At 41.2% G+C, this 21780-nt stretch overlaps 1 pseudogene; it reads left to right on the top strand.

Annotated features, from left to right (window-relative positions):
- Nucleotides 1-937: 937 nt before the first annotated feature.
- Nucleotides 938-21250, top strand: LOC139456149 (uncharacterized; annotated as a pseudogene).
- The last annotated feature ends 530 nt before the right edge of the window (nucleotides 21251-21780 follow it).

Genomic DNA, 21780 nt, shown 5'->3' with positions numbered 1-21780 from the left:
GTTTTTGTTCGAAAGACAGGAAGGCGATATCGTAAATATGATTATGAGTTATTAGGGTTATAACAAGTGTAGCTCCAGGCGAAATGTTGAATATATGTTTGATTGATGATAAGAAAAAAGTAGTAAAAGTCGAGACAAACCAATGATCAAACCTTCTGAACAATTTGAACGTCACATTTACTCGATGACAGTGAAATCTTTCGCCAAGGAGAAAAGCAATGGAGCGAGTATATCACCCTGCAGCGATCCTTGCAGCGACGCAATTAACTGGGCCAGATGTACCATTACGCTGGGTTACTTACTGTGATTACGAACTCAATGAAGCATAGCCAAAGCAAAAGGCCCTGTTAGGGTGGCAAATGGAAATGCAATTTCAATAATAATATACCCGTATGTGTAAAACACTAAGAGAGGGGCAAGGGTTGATGGTAATGGCTCATCCTTATAAACATTGTTATTTTGTATTTATAGGATATTCTTAAGTGAGTAAAAATTAACCTCGCATCGGCTTTATTTCAGCCATGTAGCGACGAAGATACTTACTCGCGACAACATATATAATGGTAGTTTTATGAAACCTCATATTAATTGAATAAGTATGCAGTTCAAAAGGCGAAACATTGTTATAATAAGCATATGATATAATTTTCATGTTGTATGACATGATCAGTGATATTCCTTAAATATTTTGATAGTTTTATTGATTGAATAAAACCCTTTATGGGCCCCCCTTCATTTTTCATTTTGTTTTGATAGATGATTGGTGATCACGCTTGGTTGGCAACCATATCTCGGTCCCAGTCTCCCTCTGACACCATTACAGACACAAGCGAGCTGGAGATAAGTCCTCTATCGTCTCACCAGGATATAACTGTCAATATACCTGTCTGCTTGCACCTACCAGTGACTGCAGTGGCGACAAAAGGCCCTGGCATGATTGAAGAAAGATGTGTGTGATATTGAACACAGACTGAGATGAGACTTTTGTGAAGGAGGTCTATAGATGTCCTTTGTGTCTTCAGAGGAAGGAATACTACTTCATAAAAAAAACTATTTTTAACTGTGTTTGATGAGAAGATGGAGTGGTCAGGAGATGCTGATTTAAATTTGGGATCTAGTTCAGTACCGCGTGATGTTGGATCTGGTACAGTTCTGAGTGATGTGGGACGTGATCTAAACCAAAATGATGGCGAGAAGAAAGCTTGTTCGACAAGTCCAGTAGGAGATATGTCTTCCAGTGTTGATATTGGGGTGATTAACAAGAAAGATGAGTTCGACTCTTGTCCACAAGAGGGTGAAGTTAGTTCTGGAGCATCTGTGAATGGAAACGGCGATGTTTCGAGGAATGAGGGGACTGACGTGGACGCCGTCAACTCAATACCAGAGCAGTCTTGTGAACAAAATGACGCGAGAGACAGTGTGGATGTTGACGCCACACCTGAGTTAACGGAAACCCCAGGTGAGACTACCAGCGGCACCGTGAAACAAGATGATCCAGATATTAATGGAAATTCAGCCACTGAACAAGACAATAACCTTTCTAACACCGCTACTCCAGCGCCTCCCACTAAACAACATTCTAACGGCGTTAAGAAAGCCCCTATCAAGAGAACGGCCTCAATACCCACAAAACTGCCTCTTTCCCGCAATAGTTCCAGAACGTCAAGCGGTAGCTCTTCCCCAGCGAGCCCTGGTGCCAAACCTATGTCCAAGAATATCCAAGGGAAACAAGAATCTTCAGTAAATGGGAATAAATCAGCCGACGTTTTATTAACGTCAGACAAAGGTCAAGGTCAAGCTTCACCAGAAACCAGCAAACGTGCTCTGATAAGAAAACCGTCAAAGTCGAAACTGCCTATAAGCAGTGGCACGCCCACTAATGTACCAAACACGCCTCCGTGCACACCACAACCGCACTTACCTGGGAGACAAACGTCAAATGAGAAATCTCCGTCATCACCTGTAGATGTGAACCTAGTTCCTAGCCGAAAAAAGTCTACTTCCAAGCTTCCTATCACAGAGTCCCCCCAACCAGCCCCTCCCGCTACGTCCACACCGGACCCAAAGGGAGGTCCAGCTTCACCTCCAGCAGCAGACATACCCCCCATCACTCCCCAGAAGGTTACCCCGGGACCGAAGAACGCCATGACCCCCAGAAGGATCATAGAGGAAAACGAGGCTTGGAAGGAACAGGTCAAACAGGTAGGAGTTGTTTAAAGTTACGTTCATATAGCGAGCAATGTATAAATCGACATTCACCAGAACCAAATCAATTTAAACATTGTCCTGTTTTCTCACTCTTTGCATATACTGCACTGTAAAAGAAACTGTGCACACGAGTTTATCATATGCAAAGTTTCCTTTGGTGCCTAGTGATTTGTATATCCTAGTGATTTGTATATCCTCGGCACAAAAAGAAACTGTGCACATGGTTGTATCATATGCACAGTTTCTTTTTTGCCTGGTGCCATATACACATTTGTACTCGTACCATGTATACTAGGCACTAAGAGAAGTGATACAATCATATGCACAGTTCTTTCTGTAACTGGTATATTAATCAACACGGCTGACTCTGAAGTGTATTATCAGTTTTGACAATCTCTTTGAAATTTGATGACATAGCGCCAAGAGGAATAGCTGGATTAACATTCTTCCGATTTTATTGCTTTGGGGATTATAGTAATGTCCTTATAATTATGTATAGATGTTCCAAACAACTGCCGCCCGGAACACGGGCTGTACGTGTTAACGTGGTCTTGATCATCGGGTTTCAGTTTTAGCTCCACAGCAAATTGGGTAGACGGGAAGCCTACTGCATTTAGCAGGATGGGCGACCAACTCCCATAGTAGTGCAACGGCATTGATTGATGCTCACACTATCGATAACTAGTTTGCTTATACCAGACTCAAACTGTTTTCCAGACCGCCACGCATAGTAACTATATACAAGTAGATATCAGTGTGTCCAAATCACAGAAAAAAAGTACTTTTGTATGTAGCCGTCAAATTAGCTATTTCAGTCAGAGATGGTCATTGAGATTGAAACCTCCAATTGACCAATCAGAATCCATTATTTTCCAAACCCACAGCATAGCAGACTGTAAAATATAAATGAAAGAGAAAACGTTCAGTTTCACTTATACCTAGCTCCTATAACTACGAGGAAGGGAATCGTAAAATTCCAGCTGTTCAGTGCACGGCTTTACGCATTTTTGTGCACTGCTTTTCTTCAACGTGTTTCAGCACATCACTATTACATAGCTCCACTAATGGCACATACGCTCGACAGCTAAACATCAACCAGTTAATGTACGACCAACTGTGCATACCACAAATATATTAGATAACTGTATGAGATAATACACATGTACAAATGGCAGGGTGCTGATTACTGGTGAAGACCCCTGACCCTGGTAGAGTTTGGCCCTCTCCATCACATCATCATGACACATGTGTCTACTTATAGCAATCACAGGCTTATCAGAAGTATTTGTGTACATTTTCAATAACAGCACCAGGTGTGATAGGGATCTATAATTTAACATTGGTTGGCACAACAATACACACGTCTGAAACTCATGGAGAAAAATGACCAGTCGGTTTAAAAGGGAAATATGAATTGAATTCTTTTTACTATTTCACTAATTTGTTTAAACTTTCTTTTATTCATGACGTCACTAATTTCTTTTGAAAAAAATTAAAAGTTATATTTAAAAAAAACATAGGCCCACCCGATTCTTTCATAATACTGTCATACAGATACTTTTATGATACTTTATGTATATATATATATATAACTATATATTACTGTATATAACTATATATAACTGTATGTATATATATATATATATATATATATATATATATATATATATATATATATATATATATATATATATACAGTAAACTACGGTTATAACGAACTCAAAGGGACTACTAATTTTAGTTCGTTTTAACCGTAGTTCAGTTATATACAGTTATATATAGACTACGGTTATACAGTAGACTATATATTTACAATGTTACTCATGCCCCGTCCTTATCCTTAGTATAGTTAAAGAAGTAATGGCGTAACACGGTCACATACTGTCGATATGGGATCGAACATAAGTCTTATAAATCGGACATATGCAGAGCCTTCATTTACATAGACACTGGTAGGCGTCGACCAAGGTGAGGTGAAATTGGGTTTAACGTCGCGTCTAAGATTATTGCACTTATATAGCGACGTGCATGCACGTGTGTGTGTGTGGCTGCTTGTACTAGTCCGGACTGATGCCGATTTATAGTGCTAGCCCACTGAGATACCATGCCGCACTTTAACATGAATACCCCGCTCAGACACAGTATACTGACTCCGAGCCGACCAGTCCTTGTTTTAGCCCCTTAATGCCGAGCGCCAGACAAGGTAACGACAAGTACCATCTATTAACGTCTTTTGGTATGACGCGGCCAGGGGCGTCGACCAAGAGTGTAAGTTATGGAATTCTGTTTGCACATTGTAAAATTTTATACATATATACATAACATGTATGACAATATTACAGTCAATCAGTCAACCATGACAGATTAACTATAGTAATATGAAAGCATCGGGAGGTCCTTTACTATTTTTTAATATCATACGTATATGCTTACCAGCACTTATAGAGGTCCCTACTTCAAAAGCAATAATTATTCATCTATATCCTGGATGTACAATTAACCCTGAAGAGATGAGGCTAAGTTCATCTTGCTTCTTCTTAGTTCCTTTTCCTCTTATATATAGTTCCTTTTTACCTAACTAAATCTGGCTGGATATAATTTTTCATGATAATAACTCCTTCATATTTGATTATTACCGAGTCTTTGTACATTATTTTTCCATTAACGTCTTTTACGACTGGATATATTTTTAATTACTATAAAAGATGTTATATTGGTACATTAGTGTTGCTTTCGGTCATTCTTGTTCAACAGACACGTAGCATCTTGAAGCTGCTACTAACGCGATTGTTACAACCCTCTATATGTAATCCTCGAATATTACAACATAATTATTATAGATCGTGACTGGTATTTATAATTATACACGCCGAGGCCATATTACATAACCCAATGGCATCACAGTCGCGTATTCCGCCCGGAGTGCTGTACCGGAACACCCCCTGGCGGTAGGGTATCTCCCCTAGGTGAAGACCATGTTTGAGACCTCATGGTATCAATGCGTTATCTGGGGCAAATCTAGGCATTGCGCGGGGACATCTTTCCGCATGTTAAGGAGCAGAATGTACTGGTTGACACAGAGATTAGACGATGGTTTGAAATCAGCGACGGATGCATACACCGCATGGGTACGGGTGGCCCAATCGTCTAAGGCAATACGCTGTGTAAAAGTGCGTTCTTCGAGCGTACCAGGAACATATAATAGCGGGTTCGAATCCCAAGCTCGGCCTGATTGTGTTTCTGGTTATGACACCATAGCCGTGCTCGTGGGTTTCACCAAAAAGGACACATGAAGCTGACACACTGTGATATAACTGAACTACTTCCACATGAAGCTGAGACACTGTGATATAAGCGACATATTTCCACATGAAGCTGACACGCCGTGATATAACTGAATTACTTCCACATTAAGCTGACACTTTGTGACATAACTGAACTACTTCCACATGAAGCTGACACACTGTGATATAACTGAACTACTTCCACATGAAGCTGACATACTGTGATATAACTGAATTACTTCCACATGAAGCTGACACACTGTGATATAACTGAATTACTTCCACATGAAGCTGACACACTGCAACAAAACTGAACTACTTCCACATGAAGCTGACACACTGTGATATAACTGAATTACTTCCACATGAAGCTGACACACTGTGATATAACTGAACTACTTCCACATGAAGCTGACACACTGCAACAAAACTGAACTACTTCCACATGAAGCTGACACACTGTGATATAACTGAATTACTTCCACATGAAGCTGACACACTGCAACAAAACTGAACTACTTCCACATGAAGCTGACACACTGTGATATAACTGAACCACTACCACATTTAGCTGACACACTGTGATATAACTGAACTATTTCCACATGAAGCTGACACACTGTGATATAACTGAACTATTTCCACATGAAGCTGACACACTGTGATATAACTGAACTATTTCCACATGAAGCTTACACACTGTGATATAACTGAACTATTTCCACATGAAGCTGACACACTGTGATATAACTGAACTACTTCCACATGAAGCTGACACACTGTGATATAACTGAACTACTTCCACATGAAGCTGACACACTGTGATATAACTGAACTACTTCCACATGAAGCTGACACACTGTGATATAACTGAACTATTTCCACATGAAGCTTACACACTGTGATATAACTGAACTATTTCCACATGAAGCTGACACACTGTGATATAACTGAACTACTTCCACATGAAGCTGACACACTGTGATATAACTGAACTACTTCCACATGAAGCTGACACACTGTGATATAACTGAACTATTTCCACATGAAGCTGACACACTGTGATATGACTGAACTACTATCATAGTTGTGTGTTTGACCTCAAATTTCAAATTTTAGCCTGGTAACGCTTTGATAACGTTTGTGGGTTTTTTAAGTAACATCAAAGTGTTTGGTGGATGCTTTCTATTGTGCTGTAGTTTATCCTTTCCATTATCAATTAAAAAGTAATATAAAAAATTCAATGTTCTAGGTATGTTGCATAAAACCTTTGAAAATGATACATCTGTTTTATATAGTTTTGGGAGCAATGTTTCATGTTACAATGTGTTTGTTACAATATATTTGTTTAGTTGCTAAAGGTAACATTATTTAAATTGATAACAATGTAATGGAGACTGCTCAAGTCTACATAGATAGGTACGAAGCAATGCGCGTTGGTCTGAAGTCCATCTTTAAGAACCTTGCATAAGCAAGCGGCAATTTACCAGATCACCACAGGCCTATTTATTGACAGTGTCGTCATTTGGTAATGACGTTTGTTAAAGTTGAGTATTAATGATAAAAGGTTGTCAGTGCAATATTCCGGATGTTAAACGTGAACGAAATCACATTCAAATGAATCTGAAATATCAACTGAAAGTAAACATAAATACATCTCGTCCGCAAGCTGACACCCATGGCTATATCTATTTGGTATAAATCTTTATCGTCTGGTGTAATTGACGGCGGAATGATATAACTCTGTGTGGATCCCCACTGACTTCAGGGCTGCGTGCAATTTGATGGAAGTATTAAGATATATGGCCCTGACTGAATCATGTCCATGTGTTTGAGAGCAGATCATGCAGACCGTATCCCGTGAGAAAGGGGTGAGCCATCCCATTAGGAAAAATGTCGATGGATACGGAAGTTTCTTTTGGGAGTAAATTTCGATGACTCCAAACATAAGACCTATCATGTGTCACAAAAGAAACCTATGAATGTGGGTTCGAATCCTGCTTCCCTCCGATTATGTTTCTAGGTTTGTCAGCATCAGACCCTCGCTCGTTTCACCAACGTGGCAAACGTCTGAGACATGCGTCACTTCGGGCTTTTCTCCCACATTTAGCGGACACGCCGTGATAAAACGGGAGTACTGTTCAAAGCGACGTAAAATCGATCTATCCTAGCCATTAACTCACTCACTCATAAAAGAAGGACATAACTATAATAAACATAATTGACTTTACAATTTCGTTGAGGTTCTGAAGTCAACACTGCGTTTGTCGGTAACCCTAAAAGTTAACCCACCTTGCTTACAAAATTCAATTTCTTCAAAACCGCATGGCTATTTATAATCTAGCCAAAAGGAAATTTATTTCGCAGAGGGTAAATGTATATTTTCTTTCTGACAGTAAGCGTTAGGTGTTTGTCACTCTACCAATTGTCACGTTGTAGCGGTGATCAAACGTTTTCACGTAAACGGTGACGAGCAGGACAGCGCAGGTTGGTGAGTTTATGATGCAGGGTGTTTCGAACTCTTTCATGTAATTTCAACATTTTCTAGCTGTACGTGCTGGTATGATATAGCTGGGGATCAGATGGACAATATGGCGTGAGCGTGAATACCATCTTGGAGTCTCGTGACCTGGGAAGACCCAATCGTCAGCTGACCTGTGGAATATCGTAATGGCGTTTTTGCGTGTCCACACATCGACAAATTGTAGTATTGCCAACCTGGGTGAAGAGAACGTAACTTGGCCATATATATATATGACGCCACACTGTGTCATCCATTGTTGGTGGTGAGGAACTGGTAGCGCTCTAAAGGTTGGTCGTTGATAGTTACAGTCATGTGACCGAGCGAGTGAGAAGATATGACCACAACCGAAATATTGGAACTGGAGGACAAGTGTGTTTGTCTTCCCCAATATTTTATGTTAATTCTGTCCGTGTCTCTCTCTCTCTCTTGGCAAAACTATCCCATGCTGAGGGGAAGATTTAAACACGCCAAACAATACCCCACAGGCGCACTTGGCTCTTGTGAGTTGACGTCCCAGCAAGTTTGTTTCAAATTATTCCAAGATCTTGTTTGTCAATATTGTTTACATAAAACGCCAACGCCAACGAGTCGCCATTATTCGCCGGATCAGATTCCACTGGGCAGAAAAGGCAAAATAGCGGTGAAAAGTGTATGAATTGATCACCGAATGTCAATGATGAAACCGGGTATCGGCTAAACGTGTATACATAATACTGACCTACCGGTATCATCCATCACTCGTACAATCTAGGTTAATGTCAAACATGGCCCAGTTACAGTCAATGTCAAACATGGCCCAGTTACAGTCTATGTCAAACACGGCCCAGTTACAGTCAAAGTCAAAAATGTCCCAGTTACAGTCAATGTCAAACATGGCCCAGTTACAGTCAATGTCAAACATGGCCCAGTTACAGTCTATGTCAAACACGGCCCAGTTACAGTCAAAGTCAAACATGGCCCAGTTACAGTCTATGTCAAACACGGCCCAGTTACAGTCAATGTCAAACATGTCCCAGTTACAGTCAATGTCAAACCTGCAATAATTACGTCCAGACCCAGACTGACAATGGAACCAAACCGTCATGCATAGTCCCCCTTTAACTGAATCCAGTATTTGGATCGTAATAAATCTTTATGTAAGCCGTGAGTAATTAAGTTGAAATTAAAAGTCACATTGGCAGTGGTTCAGTCATATCGTAGCTAGGCTAAATTGGACAATAAATTGATATAATAACATAAGGAACAGATTAATATATAATAACATATTAAATGTGTCAACGAAGGGCAGTACAACAACTAGCGGATTAAGTACATACTCCGAAACATTGTGTTCCTCATAATAAAGAAGTTGACATCCATAAATTCTCTTCCGTATGTGAATCACTTCTAAATACCTTTAAAAACTATAGCATATCACAGTTTTGTTTAAAAACTGACATTACCGCATTAAAAGTTACGGCTTCTTTGCCATTACGATAAGACCGCCTCCGTGGTCATACCAAAAGACGTTAAAAGATGGTACTTGTTGTTACCCTGTCTGGCGCTCGGTATTAAGGGGCTAAAACAAGGACTGGTCGGCTCAGAGTCAGTATACTGTGTCTGAGTGGGGTATTAATGTGTGCTAGCACTATACATCGGCATCAGTCCGGACTAGTACAACTAGCCACACACACACACATATACACGTGCATGCACGTCGCTATATAAGTGCAATAATCTTTGACGCGACGTTAAACCCCATTTCACCTCACCTCACCACCATTACGATAAAGAAACAGGCAGCAGCAACTACAGTTGGGCTGAGGTATAAGGGACACTGGTGACACTTACGGTACATTAGCTACCTGTATGAAACCCTAGCAGGATTTACACCATCCCTTTCGCTGCTTGCGATTGCCAGCAGATGTAATGAGTGATATGTACTTGACGATGAGAAACATCAATTACTCAAATGTACACTCCATGAGAAGAGTGGGAAGAAGACTTTAATAACGGCACACCTTTAGATATTACAAAAAAAAATTATACTTCGGGAGGAAGATGGTATATGAGTGCTGGCTTAATGCTCATGTTCGTCTTCCGCAACGGCCGCATGTCGGATCAAGGCCTATTTGTAACATGGGTCACGTGACATTGAAAATAATAAGCATCTTGTACATACATGCATGCTCACACACACACACACACACACACACACATACATACAGAGGCACACACACAAACACACACACACACACACACACACACACACACACACACACACATACATACATACATACCTACCTACGGACGAACATTCCTTTAAGTGACATTCCTGTAATATATGTTTAACCTAGCGGGATATAAAATCCTGTATTACAGGAATATGTTCATATCATGCCGAGATATAGTTTCTGCCACAGTTGCTGATGTGTGTTATAGCGAGGTAAAGTGGTATAAGACTGACGTTATGTCGAGGCGCTGCTTGGAGCTGGTACAAAATAACACAGGTAACATTTATAGGAAGGTATCATGTACATCCCGCTAGGTTAATCATGTTACAGGAATGTTGACAATGCGAATATATTCAATAATAAGAATAGTTTCTAAATCAGACAGTAGAATGATAGTGTTACATTGAGGTACCACTAAAGTCACGAGACAGAAATGACATCAGACCTCAGAAATGAAGTTGAAGAAGTTGACAGTTTTGTCAGACAGCCATGCAGCACAAACGCAGGCTAATATTTACTCGCGATCTTACGTCACGTGACTGCATCACAAGATTACTCAACCACCTTTTTAATGGCAATTTCGCTAGAGTTTAGTCTGTACCATGTCGCGAAACTTACCTGGATATTATGTATATTTATTTTTGCTATTTCATAATCTGTCATGATTCGGCTTGTCAATACAGCTATTTATAACTCCATTCCCCAAGTCGTGTGTAGGTGTCAAACATGTTTGTTAGCAGATGCTCGCGCAGTACACATGCAAGTCTCAAGTGTCCATGGCGTAATTGAATTGACAACCTCACGATAAGATGTCCCATCCACCACGAGATATGTCCCTATCTGTCGTGGTATGTGACACCTGGCGACGTCTTTGACCCTCATTGTTGATTAGAACAAAGGACAAATATTTATTTTTCAAATCATCGCTCCGAATCAGTTTGTTCTTGCATCGATTTGCATTCCGGGCCATCTTACCTTTCAAGGCTCCGCACAGGGTTGTAGTTGTGTGGAGTTTGGAGCAGACGACGAACATCAACAGTCAATACCGGGAGTGTGTATTGAAGCACGCTCGCTCTACTGTTTGCAAACTGTTTCGACAAGTACAGATTCCTGGATTACAGAATCATGTTTGTGTCATAGCTGGAGATAATTTCTGCAATATTTACTGATGTGTGTTATATCGAGGTGTAGTGGTATATGATTGACGTTATGTCGAGGAGTGGCGCTGTATGGAACTGGTACAAATACCGCAGATAGCATTTATAGGTAGGTAGCATGTGCGCATTGCCCCTTCGGTTAATCCCAGTGTATGTAGTAAACGTTACAAACATAAGGCGTAGATTAATCTAGGATATTCCTTAATGAAGCGCGTAAGTGTAATAGAGAAATAGTTCATCGTTTCGTCATTGAATCTACACTATATAATAATTGTGGTTTGAGCCATATGTCTGAGAAGAATATTTATCGAGTGGTATGCGTTGATTTGTTTTGCTGTAATCGATAATGAGCAAAGCAGCATTGGCCAGTCGGTATCTGACTGTCAGATGTCGCGTGACAGCTTGCAAACCAGAAATGCCACATGACATTAAGGGAATCTTTGATTGACAGAAGTATACTCGTAATTCACAAGCATGTACATGTACATCGTGTGTATCACAGAACGGCTTTACACGTCACGATCTTCAATCAACAACGTACATCCTATATCTGTGTTTGATTACCCTCGGTATGGGCTTTTGGTAATTGAAATATGGCCCAGAACTATGATAATAATGATTAATTTTCATTCAGATATCACAGCATTGTATATTCACCAACGTAACATGCTGTTCGTTAAGTACACTAGGTATGGACTAGGGCTGATATAGTAGGGCCCTGGTCGATGGTGACAAATGCGGAACACAATCTGAAATCGATATACTCGGTATGGGCCAGGAAATGATATCGAAGCGCCCTGATCGAATATAAGCATCCCAGACTACGATGACATTATAGAAATAAGCCTCTATCCTGCTAATTCAGCGATTCTATCTCAACGGTCATACTCCATTCTCTGTATATGGCATGTGTCGTCTGTGATATGTGATCTTGCTGTTAAATACTATATGTATCTCCATGACAATGAAGACGACGACATTATGTTATCAGGACCATTAAAAAAATATTAATAAAGGACAGTTTTCATCAACAGAAAATCCATACTTCGATCTGGTCGCAGTTCGAAACAGGCGGAGTACCTATATCAAATCTTAGCTGTAATAAAAACAGTCATTAGTGAGTGAGTGAGTGAGTGAGTGAATATGGTTTTACGCCGCTTTTAACAATATTCCAGCAATATCACGGCGGGGGACACCAGAAATGGGCTCCACACTTTGTACCCATGTCGGGAATTGAACCCGGGTTTTCGTCTTGACGATCCATGCCGAAAGTGAACACAATCACCCTGGTAACCACCCATCCGATGCTAATGTTGGTGGACTTTTGTGACATGCATGGGGTACGGCAACCCATTTTGACCGGGGATTGTGACCGAGATATGCAAAACAACTTGTGTACCTGCACACTTCTCAAATAATTTCGCTATGCAAAGTTGCGTCCCTTGGATACGCCAGCATCCTATGATCGCGGGTTCGACCTGCTTATGTTTCTAGGTTTGTCAGCACCATACCCATTCTCGTGGGTTTCACCTAAGTGGTAAACGTCTGGGACCCGCATCACTACGGTCTTTCCTCCCAATTAAGCATACACGCCTTGCTATAACTGGAATACTGTTGAAAGCAGCTTTAAACCCAACACACTCACTCACTCTCAAATAATGTTTGCACGATAAATTCAACAATCAGTGAGTCGGGGTCGTGGGCGTCGGATGTCATAGTTGACATTCAATTAAGCAGTTTAGTGTCGAAAAATGACAAACTATGATTAAAAATACACGTTTGGGGCCGTGGTGTTTGTTCCCCGCATGATTGCATGTGTGTGCTGCTTTTAAGAACAACCCGCTGACCGTGACAGAATCATATTAGAAAAAAAGTTAAACAAACTAAAGACAAAATATCTTTACAAATATTAGCTATATTTACAAAAAAAACAATCACACTGGTTCCAGCATTAATGTATTTGAGGTTGTGCCTCTGCTCTGACGCTTAGAGAAAGCTTGTTCATATTTAAAATCTGTTTGAACAAGGAACGACCTGATTAGTTCGTTATTCGTTATCGACATGGCAGCTGTTGTATGGTTTTTAACACACACAGAGTATTTCAGTTATGATAACATGTCATACAATGTCACGATGATATATTAAAATATGTATCGTAAGAAATATTGTAAACAATATTCTAAGACCTATTATTTGAAAAACATTATATCAGAATAACACTTTCTCGTCGTGGCCCTTATATCTTACTGTGCACACCTTTTCCTATGAAATTCTCTGCACTTCTACACAGCAGACGTAATTCAAAATTAACATACTTTTTGTATTGGTTTCAACACAAATTCGGAATTTCTGGTTCCTCGATCACTTGATTGTCTGGTTTGTTTACAGTCCGCCATCGCGTGGCAGGAGTACTGCCGTGCTGCGTCAGGCAATAAATACTTACTTATTCATGCAAATTGTATGAATGGCGGGTGCTGCCGGTAGGGCAGGACATGCTTACCCTTTTCGCGAACATCTGGTGTCATCACTGATTTTCAGTGGTTCATTCATAAACGTTCCACCGCCATTGGACCTTTACGACAAGTGGAATCTGTTTCGGCAGAAAATCTAGGCTGGTTATACTCTTGCATTGACAATGTATGTCTAATGATGTGGATGCTGCATGTATAGGCGTGTGGGAAAGTGAAACCCGGTCAGTCAGGACCTCGGTAACATACGGCAAATGGCCAATGCAGGAATCGTCATTGGGGAAGTTGATAACTCAACGATTTCACTGCGACCTGGTCCGTGGTTTTACAGAAGCAAATAACCCATGTCACTCCGATCATGTTACTTCGTAATTAGCAAGTCTAGACAGACCGAGTGCAGAAGACGTGATATTTGAAGAAAAAAGTTTTTTCTTTGTCTCGATCACGAAGTTGTACATGTCATATATCCTGTTGTAATTTGTATTAATGTTTTTACCGCGTTACTAAATATACCAAGAAAAGGGCACCGAACTCGTGGTCCCAATATCAATGTCGTGATACAGTAATACGGCCGGCAATGTTACATGTATGACACATCCTATGAAGTTGACGACTCAGATCACGTTAAGGTGACGCACTGACAGAATATATAACACTTAGGTAGGTAATACCAGGTATATCGATGAGTTATTCTATATACGGCAAAAGCGTGAGAACATATAGGTAACATATTAGCTGGGAACTGTTCTTCGTCTGGAGAATATTTTTGTATGTTCATACCTTTTTGACACCGCTGTGCTTTATAACATATCTCGTCAAGAATTATTGAAACACAAGTAATTTGGTTGTGAGCAGCGATTATATTATTAACATCAAATTACATGGCACGATTATTCTTACCATACTGGTTTATGTTGCCCATTTTCACGTATTTGTAATTAATATTTACAATATTCGCACCCGCATCAATCTCGGAACATTGAAAGGTATACACTGATATTAGACCATATAGTCGATCAGGGTTGTAGCACCAAGTTGCAATATATTAAGCAATAGATCGAAGTATTAGAGTTAGCGAGGTATCCTGTATGCCACAGTACTAGTTGGACAGAATGAAATGGTAGAAGGAAAATTTATACCATATCGTTCCTGAGAACACTTCTTTAATTTGGGTAGATGGAAATGTATTCGATGCTATAAAATGATTTGCATGCACTAGTAAGTGTTCACATCACCATGTCCGTCATCATGGGCGCCACCAAAGTGGTAACCGTATGAGACTTCATTATTTTTAGCCGTTCTCCCGCACTGCCCTGACATGCCTCGGCGTTAATCTTAAATTATTCTCTAAAGAAAAGTTTTGATTCTTAGTTCCAGCTATTCAAGATGGCGATGTCGGAGACCGTGAACCTTGACCCCCGGACCCGTTTCCTCCGCTGTTTGTTCTGCACGCACCTCTTCACCATGAACGGCCGCGAGCCCCGGATGTTGGGCTGCTGCCTGAACGCAATCTGCTCTGCGTGCGCATCAAAGCTGTGCCTTGAGAGCTCCTCGCACCTCCGTTGCCCTGTATGCCGACAATCAGTTACTATGCCCCAAGCGAACAGAACCAACGAGTCCATTGACGTCATCGACGAGTCTGTTGTAGATGGAGGGACGGTGGATCTACCGGTTGAGCTGATACGGATCAAAACCATGGAGTACCAGCATATCCAGAAGGGCCTAAGCTTTCCGTGTTTGGTCTGCAAGAAGACGCAGTCCACGTGGTTCTGCGAGAACTGTGATGGATACATGTGTGACGTATGCCGTGACGTACATAAGGAGGAAACCAAGACAAAACGTCACAGCACCGTTGCAGTACCTAACATGAAAGCCAGACAACTCAAGGACTTTAAACAGCATTACTGCAAAGATCATAGTTTCTCTAAGGTTACTCTGTACTGTACGACATGCAAACAGGTCGTATGCAACATTTGTATCAGGGAAGGTCATGACAAGGACACACATAATGTTCTCACAATACAAGAGGCTTTTGGAACTAGGATCAAACAAACTGGGAAACTGTTGTCCAAAGCGCGAAAGAAGCACAGACATTTGACAGACTACGGCCAATGCTTGAAACTGAAATCGGACAGCAACGAAGTCTCTGAGACAACCGCCAAAGAGAGTATCAATGAAGTATTCGACCATCTCATGGATATCATGCAACACCGTCGCACAGAACTACTGGCTGAGGTGGATCGTGATTCGGCCACGCTTGCAACATCAGCGACGGTGGACACTGATTCGACCGACTGTCGCCTGTCCATGCTGAACACAGCGACCGACTATGCAAAGGAGTTTAAATCTAAGGCTGACAACGTTGAGTTCTTGCAGCTCTTCCCGATGGTGTCCAACTCCCTCAAGAACGTCCTTGACATTCCCAATGGCCAAGTTCATACCACACGACAGGGTGTTGTATTCTCTCCCTGGAATCTGCAGATGGTGGAGACGTTACTGAAGACGGCGGGACAGCTACGGGTCGTCACCTACAAGCCGACAGGACGCAAGGGACGAGAGGAAGTCCAAATGAAGCCATCTCTGCACCCGGAAGGTAGGTGACCGTATATGCTCATGAGAAAAAGTAACTTTGATAAGTAAGTTTTTGTTTATTTGTTTGTTTGTTGTTTAACGCCGCACTCCAGCTATAATTCCCTTTTACGGCAAGAATGGGTCGCTGAAGACCTATTCTACTCTGGATCTTCACGGGTCTGATAAGTAAGGAATCAATGACAATACCGATATGATATGGACTATGTGGTCTTACATACCTACCATTATTGTTGTGGTTTACGAAACATACCAGTGAAAGGGGAAGTCACGCGTCAAGTTTCTATTGCCCTTTCAAATTGCTGTACTTATCTAATGGAATAAAAAATATTAATGCCATTTTCTCACTATTCGTAAAAAAAACCATAACACTCCAAGACAGAATTTATTATCGTTATTAGATATAATCTGACTTTCATGTGCTTCTAATAAACTTAAAATGCTCAAAATTACGAAAAGAAGAAATTGAATATAAAGACTAATATGTTATGAAGAGAATTTGTATCAAATACAAGTAAATAGACTGTAAATAAGTTGCCCAAGGGACGCAACTCTGCACAGCGAATCACGGCGCCTTAGACGACTGGGCCACCCTTGCCCCCTCAACTGGAGACATACACTGTTCGCACAAATTGACTATTGTACGGAAACCCTGTGGCGTTATCCCACTTATAACATACAATGCACATGGAACTAATGGACTGTTTCAGGTCATGACCTGGACGTAATCACCACTCTGGAGGAACAGGGCAAGGATCTGAAGACGGTCAGGGACATTGTCTGTGAGTAGCAAACACGCCTGACATCGGAAAGCCGTGCTCCGATCGATTCAATCCTGAAATAGTCTCTGCTCGTAGAAGGCCAGCTAACTCAATGACACTCAAGTTTCTGACGCAATGCATTATACGATTATCTATCTGTATGGATGAGGTACGCCTGGTGTATGGCAAAACGGCATACATTAGCTTGTCCATATGCATTAGGCGCATTGTGTAAATAACTAGATATGTGTTTGTCGATTACGAAAACGAACCCATTAGTGAAAAGTCAAGAGACGTTGCCCTTCCTAAAATGTACATATTTTATCAATTTGTAAGGGTATTCTCATGTCTGGAGAATTTGTGGTTTGAATTATATCAACTGATTACATTTGCATTTTTGGTGATTAACTTCATAGAAATCCGTTCTCAGTTTCAAAGTACACAACACTCAGCCTGGCATTAAGGGAAACATTTCTGCATTTCGTGGCATTCCCCCGTCATTCCTTGAATAATGCATATCTGTTTCAGGTTGTCATGACGACCGGGTCATCATGATTCCGGCCAATGAGGACAGAGGAACAATCCGCATTAGCTGTAAGTAATAAATTAGATATTTCTTTGACGTTTAAAGTTTCAAATGTGAGATCTTTTAAGGTATGCTTTAAATAAATGTCAAGGGAGCTAATCGGATACAAAACGACAAAATCGGAGCATTTGTGATTTTATGTATAATTTAATAAAAAGTGAGTGAGTTGGATTTGACGCCGCTTAGAACTGTAGTCCAGTTATATCACGGCGTGTCAGCTTAATGTGGGAGGAAAGCCCGAAGTGATGCAGGTCTCAGACGCTTACCACTGTAGTGAAACCCACGAGCACGGGTATGGTACTGACAAACCTAGAAACATAATCGGGGCGAACTGGGATTCGAACTCACATCCATATTTCTGGCGTGCCCAGGGACGCAACTCTGCTCAGCGAATTGCGGTGCTTGAGACGACTGGGCCATCAATGCCCCCATTTAATAAAGAAGTTGTATGGACGCATCTTGCATATGGACGCACATTATCTAGTAATTATCTAGTAATCTCATGTAATCGTGGTGCGTGCACTGGTTAGGTCCCTTAGCCGCGCCAGAGAAGTAAAAGTCAATTATCAAAATCAATCAAAATCAATCACTGAACATTTTTTTCAGGTCCAAGACTGTCATTCGATCTCCAGACTATTCACCCAGATAGGACCGTGACACCAGAGGGCGTTATGGTCAACTACGCTCCTGAGCGCCCCCTACCTAACACCGGATGTCGTCTGCGCGCTTATCCCGGATCAATGGCGGACACGGCTCTGGACGGGACTGGATTCATGCTATGGGTTGTGAAAACCAAGGTTCACATAAAACAGCGTGTTCCTGATAACAAGATGTTATTTGAGGCAGCTTTGACTGGTACACCCGTAGATGCTCCCCTCAGTCAAAGAATTGATTCCAGTCTCGTTCTGGCTGGATGCGACCTTCACCATGAGCTATGCATCAAAATCAAATATTGCTGTAAAAATCTGGCGCATTTCGGTGGCTGCAAGAACGCCGCTGGGGTAAACGCGGACTTCCAGTTTGGCATGCTTCTTGATTTTGATCGTCGCCGTCTTCACGTTCTTGATCTGATCTCGAACACGGTTGTGAGTAAAGCAGAGAGGATCAGTATTCACAAACCTCTGTGGTCGATATTCTGCGTCGGGAGGTTCACGTACGCCGACGTCAAATTAGAGGTGACCTCTGCCGACAAGGTCAAGGTCACACCAGAGCTCTTTCAATTGTTGACGAAGGTTGTTGATCAAGAGAGAGCAACGAAGAAATAGGATTAGGATAGACAATCCAGAGTGCAACCTCATTTACTCGAAGACCGTGGGATTATGAAATGTATTTCTATTTATCCGTAGTTTGATACAAGCGAAATGTCGGAGAGATAAATGTTTATGTTAAATCAGCACTACTTCACCTATAGACTGTCGAAAACAAGTAATTTACAAAAAAAACACATCAGGGAGAATATTTATGTACTGTATACAACTTTTGTCACACATGAGACATAAATCAACAGTAACTACACTATATATCATCAGCTCCAATAACCAATGCTGTGCCATCCCACCAGAGAACATGGGCTTACAGTACACATGCCTCATTGTCGTAATAATATCATAGCCGGATTCAGTGATATAGATACGATTTTGCCTAGGCGAGAAGGCTACAGTTAACTCCCTCTATCTCGAATCCGAAGGACCAAACCTTCAGGTTCGAGATATGGTGTAATTTGAGATACAAACATGTAACCAACATAAATGTTTCAAATATTTCCTCTCGCCGTTCTCTCCCACCACGTTTTCACGGCACACAAAGGCTAACCACCATTTCACATAACGATCACCTATCAAAAGGCCTACTGTGCATTGACATTAGTTCGAGAATACGAGGTTCCACTGCACTGACAAGCTTGAATACGTCTACCCTTGATTCCTTAACGGCCTGTTTCTTCCCAGGGAGTGACCATTTCCTATTACGGGGAGGAGGGCAGTGATACCTCCACCCCCAAATAACAAATGGTCGGTCCTTAAATGTCGAATATTTTGACTAAATATTAACGTTACCTTGAGTGATGGGTGGCAAGACTTCGCACGCATAGCAATGAATGTTTATGCACTCTGTTCATCACCAATTAAGGACATCAAATCTTGTCAGATCAGTGCGCCAAAATAAGTGTGAGTGAGTGAGTATGATTTTACGCCGCTTTTAGCACTATTCCAACAATATCACGGCAGTGGACATCAGAAACGCGCTTCACATATTGCTCCCATGTCGGGAATCGAGCGTGACGAGCGAACGCTTTAACCACTAGGCTACCCGACCGCCCCGTTAAAACAAGAGCACAGGTCTGATGAATAATATCCTTAAAAATTTAGTGATGAAATATTCTATTTTATAGAGAGGAAACAATCATATTTTCGCTTGAGATATATACCAGTTAACTTGTGTTAACTGTCAGAGGGTATTTTCAGACTATGTCAGGAATATATGTTTTACAACATGGCGATTGGCTTAGTTACTCTAAGTAACTGCAGCGGTAGAGAGCCCAAAGATCTGATTTTAACGCGAGTACGAACGACATGGCTGCTCAACAGGAAATAACTTTAGAAATGCGGAACCGAAACCGAATTTAGCATGAAATCACATCAAGGGAAGGGGCAATTTGTATTCGGTGATGAGAAACAAGGCTTTCTTTAAGTGGCCTATCATAATATTTATTGAATTATTTATTGGATTGAGGCTGTCTCTCTTTATACAAATGTTTATAAATGACGTCTTTCGCAATTTCAATCGCTATTTTAGAGTGCGCACGTATCGAGATATTTATTGTGATGGGTACAGCGCAACACCAGATTTTTGTATATATTTTGTTTTATTTGATCTAAACCAATGACTACACACGCAGTTGTGTAGAATACTTGCATTGTTGATATGTTTCTGAGTGAGAATATATACACTGTTGCCTTATGGTGTACACACAAGATGTACTCTGGCCTTATAGCGAACACACCATGATTGCATGATACCGTTTTCTGAACGTGTTAACAATAATTTGTGTAAGTGCATTTATTTTAAAGAATTAAATCTATGACTGAACAACACAGGGAAACTTAAAAATAAAATAATGAAAGTGAATTCAAATTCATGTTCATTTTGAGTGTGGCGATTTAGATTTCTTTGTTTTTACCTCCGGGATGGCGGCGGTCGCTAAAGAATAGGGTTCCTGGGTGAAGCGGTATAGGAGTGAGTGAGTGAGTTTGGTTAAACGCCGCTTTTAGCAATATTCCAGCAATATCAAGACGGGGGACACCAGACATGTGCTTCACACATTGTACCCATGTCGGGAATCGAACCCGTGCCTCCGGAGTGACGTGCGAACCTTTAACCACTAGGCTACCCGACCGCCCGAAGCAGTATAGGGCATATGTATGCATTCGTGTCCGCTTCCCAGCACACTAACCCTACAACCCTACAACCCTACAAGGTGCTACACATTGCCTGCACGCAGAGATGTGGATCAGCGCTGAAATTTGAGGGAACAGTTTATTTATATCAGATATCGGAAAATGCATAGCCTTATAGTACGAACAATCACGGTCCTTTCTACATCCGTGTGTGCGCTCAGGTTTCCAAACGTTTGTCCTCAAGCTTGATTTGACCTGTCGATTTGAAAGAAGACCTATGCATTTAAACGCATTGAAACAATCAGTGTAGTGAACTTTCATTAGATGTGGGCATACAGTGAACGCGTTGTTATTCCCGACCCTTCCCCCACAACACCCCACCCCACCCCACCCCACCCCACTCACCCAAATAGGGATGTTGTAAACAAATTACACGACTAGTCCTAGTCATGCATCTTCGACAAATCATCATTTATCTCTCGCTCAGTGGGATAACATTTGAAACGGAAGAACGAAGTTGTGAACGAACTGTTTGACTAGTAGTCTTGTGAACGAACTGTTTGACTGGTAGTGTTGTGAACGAACTGTTTGACTA

This window comes from Haliotis cracherodii, unplaced genomic scaffold (assembly GCF_022045235.1).
Source record: "Haliotis cracherodii isolate W230 unplaced genomic scaffold, xgHalCrac1.p SCAF_11, whole genome shotgun sequence".
Lineage (NCBI taxonomy): Eukaryota > Metazoa > Mollusca > Gastropoda > Lepetellida > Haliotidae > Haliotis > Haliotis cracherodii.
The sequence above is the reverse complement of the archived record's forward strand: the minus strand, read 5'-3'. Positions and strand labels throughout refer to the sequence as shown.